Below are 19,227 nucleotides of genomic sequence, written 5' to 3'. Positions count from 1 at the left end.
AGAAGATTTACTACACTATATTTGGCATATTGCCCTCCGTAAATGATCAAACAAAATGAGGCATTCATATCTGCCATGTCTTTTATATGGAAAAACGTTTTTAACAATATCTGCACGAAAAATGAAATGACCGATTTTATCATCAGAAATAAAACGGGCTCCATGCTTTATTACGTGCATTTTTTGTGAGTTTTTGTTATTTTAGTTTTTTTTAAATGACATTTACAGATTTCATATAAAAGCTTGGTGCAACAAAAAGGAAATGCATTCATAGAAGAGAGGAGGATTGCTTGCCACCTCAAGGTAAGACTATTCTATTTCATTTGTTCATCACATTTCGTTCTTTTGTTTACCTTGTATTTTTTAAATTTAGCCTGCCGTTTTGATTCTTTATTATCCCAAACATTTCCATTTATCAACATTTATATGTTTAATTGTGGTTATTGATGTTTTTGTTATGCAATTTGCTTTGGTGTCATGCACATTTTGCTGAAGCATCCTAGACCCGCGATTCTACATGCATTTGCAACGTCCTTTTTTTTGAAGAGACCCACACGTTCAACAACATTATTTCAATAAGCAGAACGGTCCTTGGAAGCAGCGATGGAAAGATCCATTATCCGCTGTCCACTGGTATCAACACTGAACAAAAATATAAACGCAAAATGTAAAGTGTTGGTGCCATGTCTCGTGAACTGTTCCATGCGCACAAAAAGCTTATTTCTCTAATTTTGTCCACAAATTTGTTTACATCCCTGTTAGTGAGCATTTCTCATTTGCCAATATAATCCATCTACCTGACAGGTGTGCTAGGTTAAGAAGCTGATAAAACAGCATGGTAATTACACAGGTGCACCTTGTGCTGAGGACAATAAAAGGCCACTCACAACTTTTGTCACACAACACTATGCCACAGATGGCTCAAGTTTTGAGGGAGCGTGCAATTGACATGTTGACTGTAGGAATGACCACCAGAGCTGTTGCCAGAATTGAATGTTAATTGTGTTGTGAACAGAGTGCCCCATGGTGGTGTTATGGTATGGGCAGGCATAAGCTACGGACAACGAACACAATTGTATTTTATCGATTGGCAATTTGAATGCACAAAAATACTGTGATAAGATCCTGAGGCTCATTATGAGGCCCATTGTTTTTAAAGTATCTGTGACCAACATATGCATATCTGTATTCCCAGTCATGTGAAATACATAGATTAGGGCCTAATGAATTAATTTAAATTGACTGATTTCCTTACACATGTAATTCAGTAAAATGTTTGAAATTGTTCCATGTTGCATTTATATTTTTGTTCAGTGTAGTTATAAGAAGATGTAGCTGAAATGATAATTGTGTAGATAGGCTATAGCAAATAAACTCATGAAATAGAGACCTGTGTGTGTGTGTGTGTGTGTGTGTGTGTGTGTGTGTGTGTGTGTGTGTGTGTGTGTGTGTGTGTGTGTGTGTGTGTGTGTGTGTGTGTGTGTGTGTGTGTGTGTGTGTGTGTATACAGAACCTGTCAAAAGTTTGGACACACCTACTCATTCAAGGGTTATTTTTACTATTTTCTACATTGTAGAATAATAGTGAAGACATCAAAACTATGAAATAACACATGGAATCATGTAGTAACCATGTGGAATCATGTAGTAACCAAGAAAGTGTTAAACAAATCAAAATATATTTTATATTTGAGATTCTTAAAAGTAGCCACCCTTTGCCTTGATGTCAGCTTTGCACACTCTTGGCATTCTCTCAACTAGCTTCATGAGGTAGTCACCTGGAATGCATTTCAATTAACAGGTATGCCTTGTTAAAAGTTAATTTGTGGAATTTCTTTCCTTCTTAATGTGTTTGAGGCAATCAGTTGTGTTGTGACAAGGTAGGGGTGTTATACAGAAGATTGCCTTATTTGGTAAAAGACCAGGTCCATATTATGGAATGAACAGCTCAAATAAGCAAAGAGAAACGACAGTCCGTCATTACTCAAAGACATGAAGGTCAGTCAATCTGGAAAATTTCAAAAACTTTGAGGGCAGTCACAAAAACCATCAAGCTGATGAAACTGGCTCTCAAGAGGACCACCACAGGAAATGAAGACCCAGAGTTACCTCTGCTGCAGAGGATAAGTTCATTAGAGTTAACTGCATCTCAGATTGCAGCCCAAATAAATGCTTCACAGAGTTCAAGTAACAAACACATCGCAACATCAACTGTTCATAGGAGACTGTGTGAATCAGGCCTTCATGGTTGAATTGCTGCAAAGAAATCACTACTAAGGATAGCAATACGAAGAAAAGACTTGCTTTGGCCAAGAAAAATGAGCAATGGACATTAGACTGGTGGTGCTTTGCTGGTGACACTGTCACTGATTTATTTAGAATTCAAGGTACACTTAACCAGCATGGCTACCATAGCATTCAGCAGCGATACACCATCCCATCTGGTTTGTGCATGGTGGGACTATCATTTGTTTTTCAACAGAATGATTACCCAACACACCTCCAGGCTCTGTAAGGGCTATTTGACCAAGAAGGAGAGTGATGTTGCTGCATCAGATGACCTGGCCTCCACCTTCACCCGACCTCAACCCAATTGAGATGATTTCGGATTAGTTGGACCGCAGAGTGAAGGAAAAGCAGCCAACAAGTGCTCAGCATATGTGGGACCTCCTTCAGACTTTTGGAAAAACATTCCTCATGAAGCTGGTTGAGAGAATACCAATAATATGCAAAGATGTCATCACGACAAAGGGTGGCTACTTTTAAGAATCTAAAACATAAAATATTTGGGTTTGTTTCACACTTTTTTTGGTTACTACATGATTCCATATGTGTTATTTCATAGTTTTGATGTCTTCACTATTATTCTACAATGTAGAAAATAGTAAAAATAAAGAATAACCCTTGAATGAGTAGGTGTGTCCAAACTTTTTATTGGTACTGTATATGTAACCATATAGATGTAACATTGTTTGCTGAATATGCTGAAATTATAGGCAACACAAATAGATATCGCTATCTCTTGATCAGAATCTGGATGTCACATCATTGCAATTGTTCCTCATCTTAGTTGTCCATGTAACATTTACCCACTGTGTCATTTTGTGCATTGATGTGATAGGGTTTGTAGGACCAAACTTATCAGAGATGAATTCTATCCACTGAAGTCTCACGCTAATTATATCCCGCCTGATCACAAACTATTTAGGACTAATATGTTGAGAACTACTTGATTTTAGTTTGTGCACTCTAGCAATGTGGCAGGGCTCTACAGTGCTACCATTTTACTTGCATATGCACCTAAATATGTTGCTGTGTGACCTGGATTCAAAATGTAGGAGCACCAGTGTGCCTACAACAAAAAAAATCACCCATATCATAATTTTTGCAATGATTACTTCACTGCAGCCCCTAAGTGCTATGGAGAAGACACTGAGTACAAATTCTTAATTTACGAGGCAAGTCAGTTAAGAACAAATTCTTATTTTACAGTGACTGCCTACCCCGAACAACGCTGGGCCAATTGTGTGCCACCCTATGGGACTCTCAATCACAGCCAGTTGTGATACAGCCTGGGATTGAACCAGGGTCTGTAGTGCCACCTGAGATGCAGTGCCTTAGACCACTGCGCCACTCAGGAGCCCCACTTTCCCCGCTATTCATGACCGCCACCACTACTACAAAGAAAACGTCTTGTTACCTCATATTTTTCATTGTGGTCCAAAATGTCTTTGTGTGCACCTACATTTATCAATTTAAGTGTACATGGGCTCCCTGTAAAAAAGGTAAGCATAGGCTATCTGTAGGCTGCCAACACAACAATACTATTTATGATCCTGGAACTTGCTCTCACATTTGCTTTCAAATCATTTTAGCTCCTCATATGTAACTCATTTATTTTTTGTAGGGCAACACCACCAAGTTGTTTACATGAGTACTCATTAACCTTTTCAATCTGATGGCAACAGTTTTCCCAAATTTTAAATCTCTTATCATTCACAATGCATGGCTTCCCCTTAGGATTACATTTGATGGAGAACCTTGCTGGACGGATACTTTTGTCTGGAGCTTTTGAGTCAAGTGGCCTTTGTGCATTCCGATGATTGTGGTCCATAGCCTGAGAGCCCCCTCAGGGTGGTCAAAGCAGGTGTGGGGTGACCAGGGCCTGATTTTAAGAAATCATAGGCCCTTTGTTTTTGTTTTTTTTCATAGGTTTAGGTCCACTTGTAGAATCTATGCCAAGGAACATTGAAGCTGTTCTGGTAGCTGGTGGTGGCGCAACACCCTTTTAAGACACTCTATGTTGGTGTTTCCTTAATTTTGGCAGATACCTGTAAGTGCTTGTGATAAAACTTTATCCATGGTTATTTTGTCTAAGCTATTGATCCTCTGTGGCTAAATTATGCTCTCTGGTGTATTTTGAACATTGAGAGGCCCTGAATCACACAATTGACCAGTCACATTTATTTATTATGCAGTTTTTGATTCTTTAAAAAACATTTTTTTTACCCAATCAAGGCATTCCCCCCAGTTACCCACGTGGGCCCCCTACCTCTTCTCATCCTCCATCTGATTAGCAGAGCGGCAGGCTGTCTACACTCATTGAGAGCTGGCTCCTGAGTTTTCCTGTGGTTGGCGGTTGCAGTGAAAAAAACATATAAAATCTATACTACATAGAATATATACTGTATATATAATATATAAAGTATATATTTCCTTAATTGTGTTATTTTACTAATTTCTTGCTGCCTTTTGGGCCCCTCACAGGCCTGGACCCAGGGGCTTCATCCCTGGTAAGTCCCTAGCATTAAATCGGCCCTGGGGGTAACTACTTACTTAGCACTGCCATTCACTTAATGGACTTGCTACTTGTTTCTTACACAACTGGAGAGCCACATATCTTCACAGAATCTGGTTCTTTGTTTAATCACTGGATTTACGACTGTCTCTCATTCATCAAAGAATACTTGAGCAAATGACCTTGCATGTTTTGAAGTTTAAATTAATGAAATAGAATAAACCAGTGCTTTGTTCCTAGGATGACTGCAATTGAAATGTTGATACAACATTCAATGTTGAGATTTGTTGCCATGGCAACAGCCAGACCTGAGCAACAAAGGTGCAGTTAGAGAAGATTGTTTCGCTCTATGCATTGACTTAGTGTTTTGTAAAAAGCCAAGCAGGCTATTCAGAGCTGTAAATTGTGAGTTTCTTTCAAAATCTCAAAGGATGTGTCCTTGCGTACATTGATTAATTAACAGTCCGAAAGCGAGAGGTACACTTTAAAATTAGGTTTCTATGGATCAATGCAGATAGGAGTAATCACCAATTGCATTAATGACGGCATGGCACAATATACATACAATGATAATTCTTGATGTGAAATGGTTTGTAACAAAACCATTTTTGCTCATTATAATAATACAGACAGTTATTAAGGCAAAACACAGATAATTATGTCTGAGATGGTCCAAAACCTACCCTGACTCCTAGGCTGTCCCAATGAAACCTTCCATCCACCCAAGCACTTAATTTTTTTGGGGGGGCTTTGTGGCCAAATAAGCAGCTGGATCTGAAGAGGCAGAGAGTGAGGCAAGGCAGGTCTATATTTGATGGTGGAGATTTTAGAGTAGAGGTTGACCATTAATCGGAATGGCCGATTAATTAGGGCCGAATTCATGTTTTTATAACAATCGGAAATCGCTATTTTTGGGCGCCGATTTCTGATTATGATAATATTTTTTTTGTGTAATTTTTAATAATACCTTTTATTTAACTAGGCAAGTCAGCTAATAACACATTCTTATTTCCAATGACTGCCGAGGAACTGTGGGTTAACTGCCTTGTTCAGGGGCAGAACGACAGATTTTCGACTTGTCAGCTCAGGTGTTCCAAACTGCACAGTTAACTAGTCCAACGCTCTAACCATTGTTCTCCACGAGTAGCCTGCCTGTTACGCGAATGTAGAAGAAGCCAAGGTAAATTGCTAGCAAGCATTAAACTTATCTTAGAAAAAACAATCAATCATAATCACTAGTTATAACTACTGATCCAGTTTAGCAGGCAATATTAACCAGGTGAAATTGTGTCATTTCTCTTGCGTTCATTGCACGCAGAGTCAGGGTATATGCAACAGTTTGGGCTGCCTGGCTCATTGCGAACTAATTCGCAGGAGTTACGTAATTATGACATACTGCACATTGAAGGTTGTGCAATGTAACAAGAATATTTAGACTCAGGGATGCCACCCGTTAGATAAAATACCGAACGGTTCCGCATTTCACTGATAATAAACGTTTTGTTTTCGAAATTATAGTTTCCGGATTCGATCATATTAATGACCAAAGGCTCGTAGTTTTGTGTGTTATTATGTTATAATTAAGTTTGATTTGATAGCGCAGTCTGACTGAGCACCAGCAGGCCCGTAATCATTCATTCAAACAGCACTTTCGTGCGTTTTGCCAGCAGCTCTTCGCAAGCACAGCACTGTTTATGACTTCAAGCCTATCAGCCTAATGGCTGGTATAACCAATGTGAAATGGCTAGCTGGGTGTGCGCTAATAGTTTCAAACGTCACTCGCTTTTAGATTTGGTGTAGTTATTCCCCTTGCGCTGCAAGGGCCGCGGCTTTTGTGGAGCGATGGTTAACGATGCTTCGAGTGTGGCTGTTGTCGATGTGTTCCTGGTTCGAGCCCAGGTAGGGGCAAGGAGGGGAACGGAAGCTATACTGCTACACTGACAATACTCCAATAGTCAAAGGTATATGAAATACAAATGGTATAGAGATAAATAGTCATATAAATACGATATTAACTAAAACCTAAAACTTCTTACCTTGGAATATTGAAGTCTCATGTTAAAAGAAACCACCAACTTTCATATGTTCTCATGTTCTGAGCAAGGAACTAAACGTTAGCTTCTTTACATGGCACATATTTTACATGGCACACATTTTTACATGGCACATATTACTTTCTTCTCCAACACTTTGTTTTTGCATTATTTAAACCAAATTGAACATGTTTCATGATTTATTTGAGGCTAAATTGATTTTATTGATGAATTCAGTATTGTTGTAAAAAAAAAAAAATTGTCCGATTAATCGGTATCGGCTCCTTTGGTCCTCCAATAATCGGTATCGGCATCGGCGTTGAAAAATCATAATCGGTCGACCTCTATTTTAGAGCTTAGCAACTCTGGAGCATGGCCAAAGAGACCTGTGTATGTATTGAAATAGACTTGGCTACATCCTGGTGTTTTGTTGATGGCAATCTCAACAAAAATATGAAAGAAATGCTTACAATGTCATATACTATATGATAAACTTGTCATAACCAATGCTCTTCAGAGTGTAGACCTATCACATGAAAGGAAGCACAGTGATAATGTGATACCCGCTTGTACAGAGTTCTGTGGAATCCTGCTGTCAGCTCCTCTGTCATTGTAGATTAATGTAATGTCCCGCGAGTCAAATCCAGCAGTACTGTACAGTATTGTATTATCATGAGAACCTTGGTGGGAGAACATCATGGGATCATTGCACTACAATGTTAGAGCTTGAATGATGTATAAATAGCTTAGTTCACTAGTCAAATATTTGATACGAATATTTGGCATTTAGCCTGAATTATTTTTTTATCTGGATTTCTTAGTAGAAGCATGACAGACCTTCCTTGACAAGAGTGTCAGTCCGTTTTCCATTCGTTGAAATGTGAAACATGCAGTGCTTATGACATGAGTCAACAGGCTGAACTGTGCGTGTGCTCAGTGTTACACAGTGTTGATGGTAATCGGGTGCGAGTGTGAATTCTGATATCTGGGATCATCTCCAGTCCTCCAGCTGTGAGAACATCTCTGTTTGTGATGTTACACAACATGCATTATCAATAGTTCTTCCCCTTCAATTGCACCACTTTTTTGTTTTGTTTTAGCCCTCTGTGTTATTCTGTATGGGTGCAGGTGAAAGATAATTATTTGTTTACAAATTTTCTGAAACAGTGCATTGGCCATAATGGCCAAGAAGACAATATTGGTTATCAATATCAGCTTATCATTTCCATATCTGTCCATCCCTAAGTGCTAGTAGTATCTCAAGCCCAAGTATTCACACACGTTTGCTTCCTAGAAATAGTGCCAGGTAATTTCTGGAATGTATTTTGTTCTCAGGGCCGGTCCTTGCCGTTCTGCCGCCATAGGCGAGACCAAAAAATACCGCCCCCCGCAAAACTAGAATCGTTCCCAGTAAGCAAAATTATGTTGAAAAGACATCTAAAAGATGTATTTACCAGAAGTTGAAGTTCAATTTAGGTTTGGAAAAGGTATTTTCCGTATGTTTAAAATACATATTTTCCATAATGTTGAAAAGGCATATTTTCCAGACATAACAAAAATATGTATTTGGGCCTCCCGAGTGGCGCAGCGGTCTAAGGTACTGCAATGCTTGGCCGGCCGGGATGTCCTCGTCCCATTGCGCTCTAACGCCTCCGACTCTTGTGGTGACACGGTCGCCAGTTGTTTCCTCCAACACATTGGTGCGACTGGCTTCCGGGTTAAGCCAGCAGTGTGTCAAGAAGCAGTGCGGCCTGGCAGGGTCGCGTTTCAGAGGACGCATGGCTCTCGACCATCACCGCTTCCGAGTCCGTACTGGAGTTGCAGAGATAGGACAAGACTGTAACTACCTATTGGATATCACAAAAATGGGGTAAATAATAGAAATACAAAAAAACTGTTTTTTTCCCGACATTGAAATCAGGTCAATTTTCGGTTGAGTTGAAAATACGTATTTTCCAGATATTGAACTCAGGCCCATTTTTGGTTCTGAATGAAAGTTGAAAATAAATCATTTACAGACGTCTATGTTTGTGCCAAATCAAGTCTGGTCTCACCAGACAAAATCTGAACCAAACATCGGCGTCTATGATTTGTTCACATTTGGTCCGGACCAAAATCCAATGTCCGTGGATGTGTAAATCAAGGCTGGTCCGGAACTGCACTAACAAAAGACGTCCAAAAGGTGTCGGCTCGGGCCGTACTTACTGAGGTGTAGCCTACAGTGTTGCCTGAAATTTTATTTTATGAATGCCCATCTATGTGGTAAGCCTACCATTTGTAAAACACTCAAACATGTCTCGAACTTATTGGGGTGTAGCCTACTATGTCGGAACACAATGGAATTTTGTGAATTTTATTTTTTATTTATTTATTTTTTATTTCACCTTTATTTAACCAGGTAGGCTAGTTGAGAACAAGTTCTCATTTCCAACTGCGACCTGGCCAAGATAAAGCATAGCAGTGTGAACAGACAACAACACAGAGTTACACATGGAGTAAACAATAAACAAGTCAATAATGTAGTAGAAAAAAAATCATCTATATACATTGTGTGCAAAAGGCATGAGGAGGTAGGCAATAAATAGGCCATAGGAGTGAATAATTACAATTTAGCAGATTAACACTGGAGTGATAAATTATCAGATGAACATGTGCAGGTAGAGATACTGGTGTGCAAAAGAGCAGAAAAGTAAATAAAATAAAAACAGTATGGGGATGAGGTAGGTAAATTGGGTGGGCTATATACCGATGGACTATGTACAGCTCATGTACTGCTCAGATAGCAGATGTTTGAAGTTGGTGAGGGAGATAAAAGTCTCCAACTTCAGAGATTTTTGCAATTCGTTCCAGTCGCAGGCAGCAGAGAACTGGAAGGAAAGACGGCCAAATTAGGTTTTGGCTTTAGGGATGATCAGTGAGATACACCTGCTGGAGCGCGTGCTACGGGTGTTGCCATCATGACCAGTGAACTGAGATAAGGCGGAGCTTTACCGAGCATAGACTTGTAGATGACCTGGAGCCAGTGGGTCTGGCGACGAACATGTAGCGAACATGTAGGGCCAGCCGACTAGAGAATACAGGTCGCAGTGGTGGGTGATATAAGGTTCTTTAGTAACAAAACAGATGGCACTGTGATAAACTACATCCAGTTTGCTGAGTAGAGTATTGGAAGCTATTTTGTAGATGACATCACCGAAGTCGAGGATCGGTAGGATAGTCAGTTTTACTAGGGTAAGTTTTGCGGCGTGAGTGAAGGAGGCTTTGTTGTGAAATAGAAAGCCAACTCTAGATTTGATTTTGGAGTGGAGATATTTGATATGAGTCTGGAAGGAGAGTTTGCAGTCTAGACAGACACCTAGGTACTTATAGATGTCCACATATTCTAGGTCGGAACCATCCAGGGTGGTGATGCTATTCGGGCGTGCGGGTGCAGGCAGCGAACGGTTGAAAAGCATGCATTTGGTTTTACTAGCGTTTAAGAGCAGTTGGAGGCCACGGAAGGAGTGTTGTATGGCATTGAAGCTCGTTTGGAGGTTAGATAGCACAGTGTCCAAGGATGGGGCCAGAAGTATACAGAATGGTGTCGTCTGCGTGGATCAGGGAATTGCCCGCAGCAAGAGCAACATCATTGATATATACAGAGAAAAGAGTCGGCTCAAGAATTGAACCCTGTGGTACCCCCATAGAGACTACCAGAGGACCGGACAACATGCCCTCTGATTTGACACACTGAACTCTGTCTGCAAAGTAGTTGGTGAACCAGGCAAGGCAGTCATTAGAAAAACCGAGGCTACTGAGTCTGCCGATAAGAATACGGTGATTGACAGAGTCGAAAGCCTTTGCCAGGTCGACAAAGACGGCTGCACAGTACTGTCTGTTATCGATGGCGGTTATAATATTGTTTAATACCTTGAGCGTGGCTGAGTTGCACCCGTGACCGGCTCGGAAACTGGATTGCACAGCGGAGAAGGTACGGTGGGATTCGAGATGGTCAGTGATCTGTTTGTTGACTTGGCTTTCGAAGACCTTAGATAGGCAGGGCAGGATGGATATAGGTCTGTAACAGTTTGGGTCCAGGGTGTCTCCCCCTTTGAAGAGGGGGATGACCGCGGCAGCTTTCCAATCCTTGGGGATCTCAGTTGATACGAAGGAGAGGTTGAACAGGCTGGTAATAGGGGTTGCGACAATGGTGGCGGACAGTTTCAGAAATAGAGGGTCCAGATTGTCAAGCCCAGCTGATTTGTATGGGTCCAGGTTTTGCAGCTCTTTCAGAACATCTGCTATCTGGATTTGGGTAAAGGAGAAGCTGGGGAGACGTGGGCGAGTAACTGCGGGGGGGGGGGCTGTTGGCCGAGGTTGGAGTAGCCAGGAGGAAGTTCTGTTCTTAGTTCTGCATTTTTTGAATGGAGCATGCTTGTCTAAGATGGTGTGGAAGTTACTTTTAAAGAATGACCAGGCATGTGGTAGGCCCACCGTTTGTAAAACAGGCCATTGCATTGTCTTTATTATTCCTGATTCCTGTGACAATTTGGGTATTTAAGCTCTGAATATCAGCTACCCAACTTTATCAGGAGTTATCGCATGCCTATTTGCGATGTGTTTACACAGCAGGAAATGTAGAAGTATTTTCCTTTTCACTTAATTTACAGATGACACTTGTGATTGTCCATTTACAACAGCAGTTGTGACTGTCCATTCCATATTGTCCATTTTAATTTGACCTGTCCTATTTTAGGCATTGTTTAACATGACAGTGCATTTTTTTTGATTGAGCGCCATTTAAGTTAGGCTATTTGATCGGAGAAACCTGCATGATGTAAAACGTGTCTGTCTCATTACATTGTCATACATTTTATCTCCAGCCTTTAGGCTACAGAAAAGGCCACATACAGTACACTTTCTACTATATCCTATATCTGCTACATGATTTGTGTTAGATATTTTTTGGGGACGGAACGTTGTTGGAGCACTACAGACATACATACAGAGATACATCTCTCCAACAGCACCCTGGAGAAGCGCGTTGGGAATATTTTGCGCCCCTGCTTTTGACAAAGTGGCCACTGCTTATCAAAGGGCCGTCATCAGCGCTCACCTAAAAATCATCCCATCTGCCACTGGTTGAGAGAAATTGTAATTGTTTTTGGGAAGAATTATGTGATGTTTTATGTGTTGTTGTTGGAGGTGCGTCTTGGTCAGTTTAGCTCAGAAAATGCCCCCTTCGTCAATCTGTCACCATAGGCGGTCACCTAATTTTGGCTAATAAGCGAGCTGTTTGTTTACAGCTCCTATACTGTATAAAGCAGGCCTAACTTTCCCCCAGGGGAGCGGCAGAGAGGAGTTTGTGCCAGTCAGAAGGTGAGGGATGTTCCCACCCCAGAGTGGTTGGCATGAGCAAGATGAGATTCCAGACAAGAGGGCAGTGACCCACAGCTTGCCCTTCACACCCCGCACTGTCTCTGTTTATCTGGTCTTTAGTCTCGTAGTCATTTGACAAGAAACACCTTTGACTCCTTGTAGGACTCCCTGGGACTGAAAGACGTCTTGAGCCGACTATGTAATGTTACATTTTACAAAAACCCATGCTAATTGGAGCATTAGTTTTATTATATATCCTTGAAATTTTGTTAATGTGATGTCTCCTTGCAAGGCATTGCTTTTAATAATGTTTGTTTTTGTATGCCTGTATGTATGCTGAATGCTGATGTATAGTGCGAATGTGTATAATGCATATACACTGCATTTGGAATGTAAGTTGCAGCCTTATTCTAAAATGGATTAAATAGATTTTTTTCCTCATCAATCTACACACAATACTCCATAATGACCAAGCAAAAACAGGTCTTTAGAAATTTGCTGATGCCATATCACAGTTCAAATTGAGGAATGCGATTACATTGATATAACAGACAAGGTGCAGTGTGTTATTCATTACAACGGGGTTCCTAACATTTTTGGCCCACAACCCCACTGTGATACAATACAAAAAAATTGTGACCCCACCATTTGAAAAAAGTGATGTAATCAACGGCCAATGTTTACTTTTTTAATTGGGCCTAAGACGGTCTATTACAATGGTCTATTACAATCAGTATTTCAATCTTTAGGAAGTATCTCTTGAAGTGAGTAAAATGCATCAGAAAGGTATTGGGAAGTTCAATAATTTTGTATGATCTTCTGTGTAGAAAAGAACGTCGTCATTGACTATGTTCTTTTCCCCCCAGTCTGATTTAATGCCTGGTCTTGTCCACTCTGTTCTGATGAGGCTTGTGGGTATTGTAGAGGGACATGTGTGTTTCTGTGAGTCTTTCAGTGATGGTGTCATATTATTTTGTACTTTAAATGGTTCAAAAGATAGAGCCACATTTGTAGGAAAACTGTTACAACCGCCTCTAGCGGTTACCGGAGGTTACTGACATAACCCCGGTTCTATGAACCAAGCGCAATTGTATCTATTTTATTTGAGTTCTCTCGCGACCCCATTTTCAAATCAGGCGACCCCTAGTTTGGTAAACGCTGCATTAGAATATCCCCATGCCTCCTTTGCATTTTGAACATGTTGTACATTTTGTAGGCCGACAGCTTCTAATTTATTCTATATCCATTTACACCCTTATCAGGTGGCAATTATCTGCATAATGGTGGGATACATTTTCAACATAAATCTATAAATAGGCCTAAATCTACATAGTATCTTAGAATAAGCAAGTAAGCAGAAGCATGTGGACAATGAACATTTATATTGCATCTGCTCATTTTGACAATGGACATGTCACCAAGCTCAGTGTTGTGTTGTCACACTATTTTGGGTGACCCAGATCTGCTCTGCAGCGAGTGTGTTTTGATGTGTTACCAAAACTGCGTGTACATGCAGGGGTGACAGGCAACAGTGGCTGTGTTATCATGGGAGCAACTCATCAGTGTGTTTTCTACACAGCATGTCATGACCTGTCTACAGGATGACCAGGGCTATGTTTAGGCATTACTCCTGCCAACACATTTTGAATGATATAGGCAATTGTGAAAATCATTGTGTGGAAAGTGCTGTAAGTACAGCTAGCCTTTCTGAGCGGGTGTACATGTGATTTATTTGTTCAATTATACTGCATTATGAAGTTAATTAATACAATACATTACAGAATTGCTATTATCTTCACTATGCTATGAACATGATAATCGGTCCTCAATGTCACACGACACATACATTACATGCTCCCTATTTTATTGCACAGATCATGTGAGAGAAAGGACCTCGGCACTCCTATCAACGTAAAACCAGATTCTGTGAAGTACATATCTACAGGTCGCACCAGAAGGACATAAATTCAGCCATCATTACATGTCCCTCCCTCACTGAGCACACAGTATACATTAACCATGAATAATGCCCCTCGTACATGCATGAGGACTTGTTTGTTGTAAACTGGCATATGGCACAAGTTAGTTTTTTTTTTTTTCTAGTCAAATAATTAGGTGGGTGCTTACACTGAGTATACACAACATTAGGAACACCTGCTCATTCCATGACAGACTGACCAGGTGAATCCAGGTGAAAGCTATGATTGCTATTGATGTCACTTGTTAAATCCTCTTCAATCAGTGTAGATGAAGGGGAGGAGACAGGTTGAAGAATAATTTTTAATCCTTGAGACAATTGAGACATGGATTATGTATGTGAGTCATTCCACTCCCACTGACATACACTCTAAGAGTGGTTTTAAAGTGATAATACACACCAAATCACAAATTCGTATGATTAACAGTAATATGTGAAAACAATGTTTTTTTGTGAGCAAATGTTTCATTTTGCCGTTATAACAAGGTTGATAGCAACGTGAAAATTGTTGTGGAAATCTGTTGCAGCTCAAGTCGACTACAAAACCCACAATGCAATGCTCTCTCTAGGCTGGCTGGCTAGTTAGGTAGCGAGCTAGCAAATTATAGTCCGTCCTCTGCCCAGAGCGAGTGCAGAGTATGTTGCTATGGCAACAACTGCCCTTTCCCACAGACACACAGGGCGAGATGGTACTTGGGGAAACTGAGTTGAATAATTTGGTACACTGTTTGGATTTAGCACATCTAAGCGAAAAAAAACAATATATATATATATATTGAACAAAATATAAACACAGCATGCAACAATTTCTAAGATTTTACAGAGTTACAATTCATAGAAGGAAATCAGTCAATTGAAATAAATTCATTAGGCGTTAATCTATGGATTTCACATGTCTGGGCAGGGGCGCAGCCATGACTGGGCCCACCCTCTTGGGGGCCAGGTCCACCGACTGGGGAGCCAGTCGGCCAAGCCCTGCCTAACCCAGGAGGACGCCAGGCCAATTGTGCGTCGCCCCACGGACCTCCCGGTCGCAGCCGGTTACGACAGAGCCTGGGCGTGAACCCAGAGTCTCTGATGGCACAGCTGGCGCTGCAGTACAGCGCCCTTAACCACTGCGCCACCCAGGAGGCCCTGAGTGGCATTTTATTGCCCCCGCACAAGGTGCACCTGTGTAATGATCATGCTGTTTAATCAGCTTCTTTTATTTCAGCTTATAGAAAATGGGACCAACACTTTACATGTTGGATTGATATTTCTGTTCAGTATACTTTGTCATGACGATGTAAATGATATAGAACGGCATTGTTTGTATGTTTTTGAGGTGTCAAGCTAAAGAGAAGCCAATGCTTACTACATTAGTGCTGGAAATGCTCAAATGCTACACTTTTACCCAATGTTATCAAGTGTACCATGTCTAATGCATATTTGATGAGGCCATGAGGGCTGGGTGGTGGGATGCACTATAGGGCCCGGAGCAGGGAGAGGCTAGAATCCTACCCAACTTTTTCCCTTTTAAAACGCCACATTTTTGGACATCTCCTTCATCACAGCAGGGAGGATGTTAACATATTTCTCTGTCTGACAACTACTCATTATTGAGTAATAATGAAATAGTAACATGAAAAATAATAATATAAAGACAGAAATAACAAAGTTATTCACATATATTTTTATTTCACATCGGCATTCCCCCAGCTGTGTTGACAAAAACAATTTAACAGTGGAGTACTATTGCTTAAGGGCTATACTCTAAATATCTAACCTACTACTTAACCATCTCTCACTGCTACTCTGAATTTGCTTATGCTCTTTAACATTATGTAAACAATTCACTAATGAGTACTTTGTAATCTACAGGGCCTTCAGAAAGTATTCACACCCCTTTACTTTTTCAAAATGTTGTTGTTACAGCCTGAATTTAAAATTGATGAAATTAAAATTTTGTCACTGATCTACATGCAATAGATGTGGTAAAGAGGTCAATGGGGAACGCAGACCGTGGGGGTTAGAAGAAGGACGCCGGATTGGCGCACATTCAACAAACTGATCTAACAAAGTGGATATTAGTCAAATCCGTCATGATTTATGTATTATAAGAGGCCCACAATGTTGTTACTAAAGTCTGATTTGGATATACATGTATTTGGCTGTTTTTGATTTAGAAGTAGTCCCTTTTCAGGTTTAGAAGAAATTACTTCTAAATTCTAACTCCGGTCTGTGTAAGCTTGTAGCATAGCTATATTAGCATAAAGAAATCAGTGGTGGTAGTCAAAGTTGTTTTTAACTGTAGTGGAGTTGTTTGGTGACGATGATATGAACATGTATTGGGGTTGACATCTATACAAACATTATACTCCAATTTTCACCTCAGCATAGTGTGAAATACACACATAAACAATAGCCTAAATGTAGGGTATTTTGCTGGGGGCAATTTGGAGATTTGGGATCTTTCCCCCATGGCATTTCCATTGTTTTCGTCGAGTTCCATTGACCTCTACTATATCTATACCCCATAATGTAAAATTGGAATTTTGTTTGTAGAACATTTTAGAAATGTATAAAAAATGTCAAGCTGAAATGTCTTGAGTCGATAAATATTCAATCCCTTTGTTATAGCAAGCCTGAATAAGTTCAGGAGTAAAAATGTGCTTAACAAATCACATAATAAGTTGCATGGACTGATTCCGTGTTCAGTAATAGTGATTAACATGATACAATTATCAGTAAGTTCCCTCAATGGAGTTATGAATTTCAAACAAGAGATTCAAGCACAAAGAACTGGAAGGTTTTTCAATGCCTTGCAAAGAAGGGCCAATTTGTAGCTACAGTATATAAACATATATGTATATATACAAAAATGCTGAATATTCCTTGATGGTGAAGTTGTTAATTAGGTTTTGGATGGTGTGTCAATACAAAGATAAAAGCGTCCTTCCTAACTCAGTTGCCGGAGAGGAAGGAAACTGCTCAGGGATTTTACCAAGAGGCCAATGGTGAGTTTAATGGTTGTGTATGAGAAAACTGGGGATGGATCATTGTAGTTACGCCACAATACTAACTTAAATGACAAAGAATGAAGCCTGTACAAAATAAAAGTAGTCCAAAACATCCATCCGGTTTGGAACAATGCACTTAAGTAATACTGCAAAGAAAATTTGCTAAAAAATGTACTTCTATTCCTGAATACAAAGCTTTATGTTTGGGGCAAATCCAACTCAACACATCACTGAGTACGACTCTTCATATTTTGAAGCATGGCGTTGGATGCATCATGTTATGGGTATGCTTGTCACTGTCAAAGACTAGGGAGTTTTTTAAGATAAAAAGATACAAAATATAGCACAGCAAAAATCCTAGAGGAAAACCTGGTTCAGTCTGTTTTCCAACAGACACTGTCACAGCTGTCGTAAGAATGGGACCAAGGCGCAGCGGATGTTGAGTTCCACATATTTAATACAAAGAGAAACTTAAACAAAACTGCACTGCATTGTCATCACGGTTTGTTTATTCTTTATTTTGTTTTGTATTAGCTTAAGTTTCACTTTCATTAAAATATGTGGAACTCGAAGTACGCTGCGCCTTGGTCCGACCATCATTACTACGAACATCGTGACAATAGCTACTTAAATATGATCCCCAATTAGAGACAACGATTACCAGCTGCCTCTAATTGGGAATCATACAAAACACCAACATAGAAAATATAAACTAGAACACAACATAGAAATGATAAACTAGAATACCCCCTAGTCACACCCTGACCTACTACACCATAGAGAAACAAGGGCTCTCTATGGTCAGAGTGTGACACACTGGGAGACATTCACCTTTCAGCAGGACAGTAATCTAAAACACAAGGCCAAATCTACACTGGAGTTGCTTACCAAGACGACATTGAATGTTCCTGAGTGGCCTAGTTACGGTTTTGACTTAAATCGTCTTGGAAATCTATGGCAAGACATGAAAATGGCTGTCTAGCAATGATCAACAATCAAATTGACAGAGCTTGAAGAATTTTTTAAGATAATGGGCAAATATTGTACAATCCAGGTGTGCAAAACTATTAGAGCCTTACCCTAAAAGACTCAGCTGTAATTGCCGCCAAAGGTGTTTATACAAAGTATTGACTCGGGTGTATATACTTATGCAAATTGGATATTTAATTTTCAATGCATATGCCAAAATATAAAAAACAAGTTTTCACTGTCATTATGGGGTATTGTGTGTGTGGGTGAGAGAATATATATATATATTTGAATGCATTTTGAATTCAGACTTTAACACAACAAAATGTGGAATAAGTCAAGGGGTATGAATACTTTCTGAAGGCACTTTAATAGGAGGTCAGCCACAAATCCTTGGTTTATGTCAAATCTCAAACTCGACAGATGACGACTCACCCAATAAGGCAAATGAACTGCCATTGATTTTGGGGGTACTGTTCGCTCTCACTGTTATTCGGGTTGTTTGGAGATTAAACACATCCATTGTAACATTACTGCGTAAGTGTAAGACTCCTAATTGACAGCTTTGAGTGATAACAGTAATCTGTGCAGAGCGGAGGTGGCACCACAAACAAAATAACAGGGATTGAACATATTACTCATCATCGCTGCAGCAATAGCCGGCCGATGCCAATAAGGTGGTAAATAACTTGTACTGGCCAGTATTATTGTTGTTTACGACATTTAGTCTTAATATATCTGTCACAGTGGAGATGGTTTTGGTAGAGAGACTCACTAGCTATTTTATCATGAATTATTCACTGAAAGATTAACTAGGAGCCACATCAAGAGCCAACACGCTATTCAAATTTGAACATACACATGATGTAGACATTTGTTGCCAGCACATTTGTAGGACTTTACTGGTGTGTTGGTTAAATCTGAAAGCCTAAAAGAGTTATCAGCATCCATTTAGTGTCCAAGGGTATGGAATTAACTATTCATTAGACACTGGCTTCTAAACCATTATCTTGATCCCGTGTTGACGTTCTCTAGTGCTAAAGCCTGGTTCGACTTCACATATAGGCTACTGTGTTCTTTTTAGCTTAGACAT

At 40.0% G+C, this 19,227-nt stretch overlaps 1 protein-coding gene across 2 annotated transcripts in view; it reads left to right on the top strand.

Moving 5' to 3' along the window:
• Positions 1–221: 221 nt before the first annotated feature.
• Positions 222–19,227, top strand: part of LOC135514048 (beta-1,4-galactosyltransferase 2-like) — a 161,184-nt gene continuing 142,178 nt past the window's right edge. For both annotated transcript variants that reach the window (XM_064937211.1, XM_064937220.1), the window contains exon 1: positions 222–303. The gene's annotated coding sequence lies outside the window, so the exon portion shown is untranslated. The remainder of the gene's footprint in view (positions 304–19,227) is intronic.

The sequence above is a fragment of the Oncorhynchus masou genome, chromosome 3 (assembly GCF_036934945.1).
Source record: "Oncorhynchus masou masou isolate Uvic2021 chromosome 3, UVic_Omas_1.1, whole genome shotgun sequence".
Classification (NCBI taxonomy): Eukaryota; Metazoa; Chordata; class Actinopteri; order Salmoniformes; family Salmonidae; genus Oncorhynchus; species Oncorhynchus masou.
This window is presented reverse-complemented; position numbering and strand designations above follow the sequence as displayed.